Source organism: Pseudonaja textilis, chromosome Z (assembly GCF_049901715.1).
Source record: "Pseudonaja textilis isolate UNSWEBS1 chromosome Z, rPseTex1.2, whole genome shotgun sequence".
NCBI lineage: Eukaryota > Metazoa > Chordata > Lepidosauria > Squamata > Elapidae > Pseudonaja > Pseudonaja textilis.
The window spans coordinates 86,491,919-86,501,336 of NC_142008.1; the positions used below are offsets into that span (position 1 = coordinate 86,491,919).

At 46.2% G+C, this 9,418-nt stretch overlaps 1 protein-coding gene across 3 annotated transcripts in view; it reads right to left on the minus strand.

The window, feature by feature from the left end:
• The window catches only part of PCGF2 (polycomb group ring finger 2), a 52,382-nt gene extending 50,457 nt beyond the window's left edge, over positions 1-1,925 (minus strand). For 2 of the 3 annotated variants that reach the window (XM_026720979.2, XM_026720978.2), the window contains exon 1: positions 1,703-1,915. The gene's annotated coding sequence lies outside the window, so the exon portion shown is untranslated. Of the gene's footprint in view, positions 1-1,702 lie in introns of all 3 variants that reach the window. The other variant, XM_026720976.2, reaches the window with a different exon arrangement.
• Between the last annotated feature and the right edge of the window lie 7,493 nt (positions 1,926-9,418).

Below are 9,418 nucleotides of genomic sequence, written 5' to 3' on the forward strand. Positions count from 1 at the left end.
AAAATGTTTTCCATAATAAAGCAGAAGTTACTACTTCAGCAAAAAAAAAAAAAGGATCTGAGTCCAAGACAGGAAAGTGAATTTTGTGAGAAGGAATGGATAGCCCATGTTTAGGAAGGTAAAATATTTCTGTTCCCACATCTCTGTTGATGTTACTTCTGTTTCTCCATTCGGAATTTCTCTGTGGTGGGATTTTTTAGAACTCACATCCATTTCTGGCCTTGAGAACGAACGCGGTCGTAGCCCAAACAATATCTGGCGGTAGCGAAGGACAACAGCACACAGCGACCCGACCCATATTGAACAGTCGGCGCCCTTGAAAAATTTCCACTAGCCCCTCCCACATTGAGCTATTCCTTCTCTTTTATTCCTTCCAGCCGGTCTTCCAGGCAGGGACGCGGGGAGAAGGTGGGGGGTGTTTCTCTCTCGCAGTCCTTACTTTTCATCCTATCTTCAGCCGGCAAACCTCGCGACGGTAAAGGCCAACCCTTACTCTGCCTTCTCCCGCTTCTTTGACGAGCCTTCCTCATAAAATCCCCAGGAAGTTTCCTTTATCTCTCCTGTACACCCCCTCCCCGAAAAGCGTGTTCTCACGCGATTTAGGAATGACAGACACACACACACCTTTCTCGCTCCAGTCTAGATTATCCAGATCAGACTTTAACCCGCTGCGGCCCGAGGAGAAGGAAAGAAAGTCAGACAGGCAGGCATATCACAAAATTTTCTACTTCAACGCGAAGCGGAATTTTATATTCTTCCTTCCCCCATTTTCTCGACGTAATGCGCCATATTGTGGTTGTAGCCCCCACCCCCCGCGTCCGTTTATCAAATCTAATCCACCCTGGCAATTCCATGCGCTGTGGACTACACGCTCCCCCAGCTATGCAGGTGGCTTAAGAGTATGGGTATTGTAGTTCTGGAAGGCACGAGCTTTGGAAACCCGTCCTTTTAAAAGAGTTGATAACATTTCTCCTCCTCACAAATCCACCCGCGCGCGGGGAGGGAGGGAGGGGAGGGAGAGAGAGAGAGAGAGAGAGAGAGAGATCACTCAGGCCTAGGACAAACCGCGCGCATACTTGCTCGCCTGACATTTGGATCTCGCAAGTTGCCCCTCTCTTCTTCTGTCAAGGCTTAGTCCCAGCCCAATGGGCTTTCTAGCGCCCACTGGACATTCAAGCTAGCTCAGTTCCCGTCGCTCCCGCTCTGGGCGAAAAAGCCTCTCGGGTTCAAAGGGTCTCAAAGCCCCCAGCTGCTGCCGAAAGGCACCAGCGAAAGAACAACCGGAGCTGCCGCCCAGCGCCCTAGCTGCAAAGCCGGGCGGGGGAGGGCGGCGAGGGAAAGGGGCTCCTATGATTCCAAGATCAGGAAATCCGAAGAGGCTACTTTGGAAAAACCTTCTGCAGCCTCCCTCACAGCAGCGAATAAACCCCCCGCCGACAACCACCACCACCATAACAAAGAAAGCCGAGAAGGGCTGACAAATTTCGAGAGAGAGAGAGAGAGAGAGAGAGAGAGGGATCGGCCATTTTGAAAGGGACACCGAGAAGTGAGGAGGGGGAAAGGAAGAAAACGGCGAACAGGAGCGACGGAGTGACAAAGAGAGAAGCGAAGGGGAAGAGGAAGGGCACCGCCCGGGGCCAGCTAAAGCTCTCCCGGGTGAAAGGGGGGTTGGTTTTGGGAGCGGAAAGTGTTCCAGCCCTACCTGATCGCGGATCCTTTCTAGGGGCGCACCGAAGCAGCAAAATACGGGACGGAAGAAAGGAGTGGGGGGAAAGCACACCCCTCGTCCCGTTTATACTGCTCACTCTCCAATTTAAATATATACATATGTATATAACAGACTCCAAGCAGAGCTTCTGGAAGCAGCCGTCCCTCCTCCTGCGGCTGAACTACCAGAGGAAGGGCAGGGGAATCAACAAAAGGGCCCTCCCCCCACGTCCTCTGGACAGCAAGCCCCGCCCCCTTTTGTGCCCACGTGACACCGTTCCTTAGGGTGTTTGCCAAGAGCCAAGTCCCTTTAAAAAACAATAAATAGAAGCGGCGGCGGACGGCAGGAGAGAAATCAATGGGTCTCCTCCGTCTCTCCTCCTCCAGACAAGAGAAAAAGCTGCTCAACGGTCCAAGCCCACAAGCTACAAGCCAGATTACAGAGGCGTCAAGTTCCTCTGCCCAGTTGAAACAAAACCGAACCGGAACTAGCCAGCCATAGTCAGCTGTACCGGTGAAGAAACAAAAGCCGAGGCGTTGATGCGCCCTTCTCTTCCTCCCTCTTCTAGTCCCTTCGCCCGGTCAACCCTCGCGTCGGCTGGAGAAAAGAGGTGCCTCTACAAAGGCGAGGAAGAAAAGAAGGATCGAGAAGACGTTTAGGAAAATCTGCTAAATTGCAAAAACAAAACAAAACAAACCCACCAGTAGACTTTGGATATTGAATACACAAACACGCGCGCCTCCTGTCCTACAGCCTTAGATTAATTTAGCGACAATAAACTCTGCCCGGTTCCAGCTCTATTGAATTCCAGGACTTTTATTTGAAATCTGAACAATTGGCCCGCGGATAAAACATGCATTTTCCCCCTAATGTAGCATCTCGCGACAATTTCGCTCCATAGGTCGAAGCATTTACGAAACCTGACGCGTTACGAATGTGAAAAAAAACGCGAAGGAGGGAATACTATCTGAATAACAAAATACAGTAGTAATTTACTGTATTTTCCCATGTGTCTGTATTCTTGGACTGGGGCATGTTTAAGACACCATACTCCATACTTAATAGTAAATAGTTTTCTGAAAACCTAAATCCACACGATCCAATTTTTATACCCTTGGTAGCTTAAGGAGATATGATTATGGGAGAAAAAAACGAAAATAAAACAAAACACAAAATAAAAACCGAGTAGGGAGATATTACGGATTATCTTTCTTGACAGTGAGAAATGAACCAGCTAAAAATTAGGGACAGAGGGATACCAGTCCAGATGGGTTTTGCAAACAGGCGACTTTATAAGGTACAGTGAGGCAAAGAGTATACAGGAAATAGTTTGGTTTTCAATCAGGAGTTCAGGATTTCGGACTGTGGAGTCTGCTGGGTCACAAATGATCCTTTTTGGAAGTATTTTATGAGCAGAGTTAAATTTAAAATAGGATTATTATTTTTTCTTATGGGCTTCCGATTGTCAGCTCTTTTGAGGAGTGGCTGGAATTTGCTTTTGGGGGGACTTTTGATCCCAGCTCTGCTTTTGAACTTCCTTTCCAGAGGATAGAAAAGGATAGTTCAACGGCTGTTGCGCTCAGGATGGCCTGGTCAGTTCAAAACCAGCCTTCCTGAACGGATCACATTTTGTAACTCTCTCTGGTGGTAACGACGGCGAAGAGTTGGTGGCATTCTAAAATCTATCCGTCTGTGGATCTACTGTGTACTGTCAAATTCCTCAACCCCATTTAGTTTCATGAAAAGTTACTCATATCACAAGCAAATCCTTCCTCGTGTAGTCAACTTCCACGTGGTCGGTGCGGGCCACCTGGACTTAGTTGCTGCCTGCCTGGTGGTGAAACTCCGCGCCTATTCGCGCGTGTTTTTTTCTACACTACCGAGTAAGCTCCTGGACAATCAGGCGGATTCTTTCCTTGCTTAAGAGTCCTGCCGGTGACTCAAGAACGCGGTTGGGAAGAGCAATGTGCATTTCAGATCTATCCAGTGGCTGGTGAATGAATTAAAAAGGGATAAGAATCGGAAGAATTAAAGCCTCTTCGGAACTTTATATCAGCCTAATTAGAACATATTAACTTTTTTTCTCGGGAATAAAGTATATTTATTTATATACATATATAGCGCCGCTGCTATTTACGAACTACTGTCAAACTAATAGCTCTCTTTACCCTTCCTCTGCAGCGTAGGAACTTCTGTTCCACCAGAAGCCTTGCATCCTTCTGAGACCAGCCCTAGAGTGTCTAAGGGCTTTGGGCGCAGCCAGATCCAAGTACCGCAGCCAACTGGGAGCACTCGAGCTGGACGAACAATCGCGTCAGCCAGACGTCACTCCTCCTGGCAGGCGTTTTTGAATGGGGGAAATTGTTCTTTTCTCTAGCCCCAGTGGTGGCATTCAGCAGGTTCTGACCAGTTCTGGAGAACCAGTAGCGGAAATTTTGAGTAGTTTGGAGAACCGGCAAATACCACCTCTGACTGGAGATTTTACAGTATCCTTCCCCTGCTAAGCCCGCCAAGTCATGCCCACAGAACCGGTAGTAAAAGAATTTGAATTCCACCACTGTCTAGCCCTCGAATATTCCACCGTCAGCGCCAGAAAAGAGATTAAAGTGGGGTCCCCGAGTTGCTTTCAGAGAGATCAGTAGCCGAAACCCAGTTCCTTCGAAAAACAGGGTCTCCCCCCCACCCCATCAATGCCGGAGTAGAGCCACCTAGTTGCTGAGGAATTCCACTCCCCCTTCTAGCTCCTCCCTTTCCTCGCTAGAAAACCAGGCCAGAGAACCTACCTGGAGCTCTGTCACGATCTCGGGACGCAGAAACCGCCCCTTCGAATCTTGTCACTCCCATGCAGACATCTCTCTATTCGTTCACGTATCTTTTCGGCCTCCAATTGAAAGCGAAGAGAGTGGGTCAGGGAGAAGCGATTCTTACCTTCGAAGTGGCAGATTCCCCACTTCAGCCAGTGCCCTCTGGAGGGTTTGGACTATGAGTCCCATCGTTCTGACAAGGCAGGGGGCCGTCGTTTGTGTCGCCTCCTCTGATTATTTTTTTAGGCTGGGGGGGAGCTTATGTCAAAGCCATGTTTTTCTCTGTTTCTCTCCTTCATTAGATCAATGGCCCAATATATATATTTAAAAAATCTCAGAAGTTGAAATCTTTCTGGGTTCTACTGCTTAATTTTGTCCCGCTGCTTTGAATGGGATGAACTGATTCTCGGTGTTTCTTCAAATATCCGATCGTGATCTGGGATGCGGCTTTCCCCATCCGTGGTACATAGCGTAGCCCAACCAGCCGGAGGAAGGCATTTCCCATCCTTTCTCAGAACGCCGCGCCGTCTCCTGACCAGAGTGACTTTGCCACAGCCTCCTCCGGAGACCCACTGAAGTTTCGACCTTCCTGTGCCTGGATCGAGAGGAGGGAGCGATCAGGGGAGCGGCTGGGTCACTACAATCTAGAACAGGAGGCTTTCTCACCCTTTCTTGTTTGCTCTGCGCCGGTGCTCAAAAGTAAAGGACCCCCACGCCTACTGAGTGCGGAAGTGTGGGTGGAAGGTAGGTAGATGGCAACCTCCAGTCAGGGACCAGATTCGTGGAGGGAGCGGCAACTTGCAACAAAGCACCTGCGATCCTGCTGCATAAAGACAGGTGCCTGCCTCTCGGTTCCCCGCACAGCAAATAGAGTTTCATGCTTCAGAGTTGATGCCGATTTTTTTTTTTTTTTGTAGCCTTCGGTCTAATTTTTCGACCCCTGCATTTTCTTAGGTGTGCGCACTAAGCTGAATTAAGAGTGCAACCCAAAAGATTAGTCCAGGCGAGATTAGCAGAGTCTTACTGCTGGTCAGATAGACAGAATAAAACTCCAGAAAGCTAAGGGGACACGTTAATAATCCGTTTGCTCCCTACTCCCAACATACAAGATGTTTGTTCTCTTTCACAGAGATACAAGTTATGTAGGAACAATTTTAGATACATCTACCGATAACATATAAAATAAAATAAAGTTTGCCCTGCAATGCCCAACTTTACATATTTGCAAGAGACTATGGCACACGATCCTTATACAGGTTTACAAGTTCAGTGGATCCAAGAGAGCTTATTCCCAAATTCAACTATGCCTACAAAATCAGTTTTGGGGTTATCTTGCAGAAATCTGTTGTATTTCCAGTTGTTATGCTAAGAGTTAGTATAATATGCTAAATTGAATTAAGTGGAAGCTTTTTTTTTAGATGGTGCTTTTTAAAATTTTACTATACCAAAATTTTCAGCAGATTTTTTGCCCACTTTCTGCCTAGCCAACTTGTTCCTTTCCAACAGAGTTAAAGTATAGAACTAGAGATACAGTAACAAATGAAAGTACTGAAAACTTATGTTCAAGTAAAATGATTTAAGTTTTTAAAGCAAATTGTAACCTTCACTGGTTTAGTTATTCTTCCACATTTAACTCTACTTTAACATGAAGAAAATTGTAGCTGATCTTTTTCCTCTTATCTTTATATAATGTGTGAAATACAGGTCAGTTCTCCTAGATAAGAAATGGGCTAGTTATATATTTATTTATTCTCTCTCTGTATTATTTTTTAAATAACTCAAGCCATATATAATACTCCTTCCTCCTTTTTTCCCCACAACAGCAACCCCATGAGTTGAACTGGGCTGAAAGTTACTAGCCCAAAGGCACCCATCTGGCCAAAGGGAGAACTGGAAGTTATAGTGTCCTGGTTTCTAGCATGGTACTTAAACCATTAGGCCAAACTGGGTCGCAAAATGTGGAGAGCCATTATTGGTGAACATTATGATTCACAACATTACCTAACTACAGGTGTTCTGATACAGCACTGCCTTTTTATTTCAATGCCTTCAAAAAAGACTCATCAATAGCAATATGAAGAGGCAACTCCTCATGTTATGGAAATTTCCAGGATATTATAATAATCCTGTTTACTAAATAATTCAGATCTGATATTTCCAGCACTACTTCATCTTTCTCTAGAGGCAAGAAAAATAAGGTATTTTGGTTAAAACTATTGATTGTACCTGATGAAAAAATGTATAATTCCATCTTTCCTTTTGCCCAGGAACATGTAGTTCAACCCTGAGCAAGTTTGTCAACAAGCTCATTAAATTTAACTTAGATGAAAGAAGGTTATTTTCAATGAAGTGCCCCCAGGATTTCTGGTAAACAGGGTTTTCCTAACCGAATAACAGACACAAGGTATTTTTAAGACCACCTGGTTCCTAAGGCTCTTGTCAGAACTTTGATTTGTCAACTAACTTGTTTGGAACTTTTATTTTAATGGACAAAAATGCATTTGAGTTAACCCATTTTTGTAAATCAGGTTGTTTTAAAGGGATTTCATTTCTAACTCTCTAACAAGTTTAAATGATTATATAGGCTATTATTTTCTAATCCCATTTTAAGATGCATCTATAAGATGCATTTAAAATCCTTTCAACTACCGGCAGGACAATAACCTCTTCAACTTTATTCTCCGATGAATCAGTGTGGTTGTATATTTTCAGCAGAGTCCTACAGAAAGATTTTCTCTGAACATCTCTGAGTTACAACAGAGAGTATCGACTCATCGCCCCTCAGAAAACGAGAACAGCATAGGGACATCCAGTCTTCCCTTTAAAATGTTTTCCTCCCGCCTAACTGCAGAAATAAGTCTTCGTGTAATTTACTTGGCAGTCTCATTCCGAAACCGAGACAGGACAGTCTAGAGGAAATCATGAAAAACTAAATTCTTTGTCTCTCTCTTCGTCTTGCCAATAAATAAAAATCCCGCTCCACCGGACAGGTCTGTGCATGAATTTTGAAAACTGCTGGCCTGGGGATCTGCTTGACGAAAGAGGAGAGGGATCGTGTGGGGGGTGTTGGGCGCCGCCCTGTGTTCTTCTGCAGGGCAAACTCTTTTGGAGATCACGGAGAAAGTTTCCAAAGATTTGCCGAAAGGCGACCGCGGGGCAAAAGTCCCGTCACTGCCCGCATCCAGTCCTCCAGGTTGTGAGAAAAATGGGTGCTCTTTGGAGACACTAAAATGATTGACCCACACTTTTCATCGGACGCCTTGGTAGGAAAGGTTAGATTCGAGGGAGAAACCCGAAATGGTTCAGGAGAATTGTTGATGGGGCAACCTGGTTCCTTTTCGAAATTCACTTATGCTGTAATATAAGTTGTCACAGCCGTACTTATTTCTCCTCTTTTCTTTGAGTGGGACAGGCGCTCCTTTTTTCTATCCCTCATCCGAAAGAGCGTCAACCTTGGCTGTGTTCGCCCGACGGCTGGGAGAAACACCTAGCGGCTGGGACGGCACAATACACAATTGACTTCTTTGAATCTAGGTTCGGCTTGTGTTTTGACAGAGTGATGAATCCAGCCCGTTTGGTTAGCATTCGTCTGTTCCCAATAGAGAGTCGCTAAGTCGCTAAGTTTTTTTCCACTTAGAACCCCAACAAATTGGCTGTTGCTGGTACTCATTAAGGTACCTCGGCAACAGCAGTGTTGCTTTCGCGCGTCCCACTCTCATTTCCGGCTCATGGAAGCCAATGCCTATTTTATTTTCCTTGGCCAGAACCCTTCCTCCCCTTTACCGCCTGGTTTCTTCCAAGTAAGAGAAAGCCTAATTCTGAATATCTTGATACCACTATGTGGGGCCTCTCTCAAAGATGTCGCCTGTCTGCTCTAAAAAGCCCCAACGACTCGCATCCGAACCCAAAGAGTCAAACAGCGCCGAAACAACGCGAAACCAGCGGAAGAGACCCACAACTCCGAATCCCTTGGGGATCCCTGCGCTGAGCGTGCTCCATCGGGATCCAGCCAGTCCAGCTCTCACGGAAAGCAAGTGGAAGCGACAAAGAAACGCCCCAGAGGGACACAGTTACGCGGCGCCCCAGACAAATCTGACGGCGTTTGGTTTGAGGTGTTGCGCGGGGCGCCTCAGTCGCTGTCAAGAAGCGGCCTGTGAGTTTTGGGCTCTTCGAGTATGTGGTGTTACGATAGCCGCTCTCCCCGGTTAGCGAGGGGCAGCCAAGCCAGTCTGACGCTCGTTATTGGGGGCAGGAAGCAAGGCAAGAAACGAAACTCACAAAGACAACTTTTCCGACCGGCAGATTTTCGCTCACGTTGTGGGGTGGAATGGCTTTCCCCAAATATTGTCACCCATTCAGGCCCCGTAATCCTTATAAAACGAGTATCTTCTGACTCCAAGCAAATTTAAAATGCCGGTTTATTTCAATAAACGATCCACGGCCACTGTTCGCGAGGTCTTTTATGGGAAGAGTGACAGTTGCCCAGAGAGCAGGCAAAGCTTTCGAATTCTCTCTCTATAGCTTGGATAAATCTTTTCCAATCGGAAAACTCAAGAAACCGAGCCTGGAGAGTCCCCGTCTTTTCCGGGAGAGGGTTAAACAAACAACATATATTTCAGTAAAGGGAGGGAAGCCGAGAGACGATTGAGGCAGCGCCATTTGCAGGGCAGTTGCAAATCACTTAAGTTCAGCAGGGGGCTCTGAACCATCTGAAGCATCTGATGTGGAATCATCTCATTTGGAAAAGGAGTCGAAATCAAACGAAACCTTTTGTTTATTTTTATTCCACTCTTCTTCGTATCTTCCCCCTGTCTTCCTCACGATTTACTCTGCCTCTGGTGGCGGGATATAGAAAGCATTTTTCAGGTTAGAAATGGCTATCCACAACAAAGAGGCGTTGAAAGCT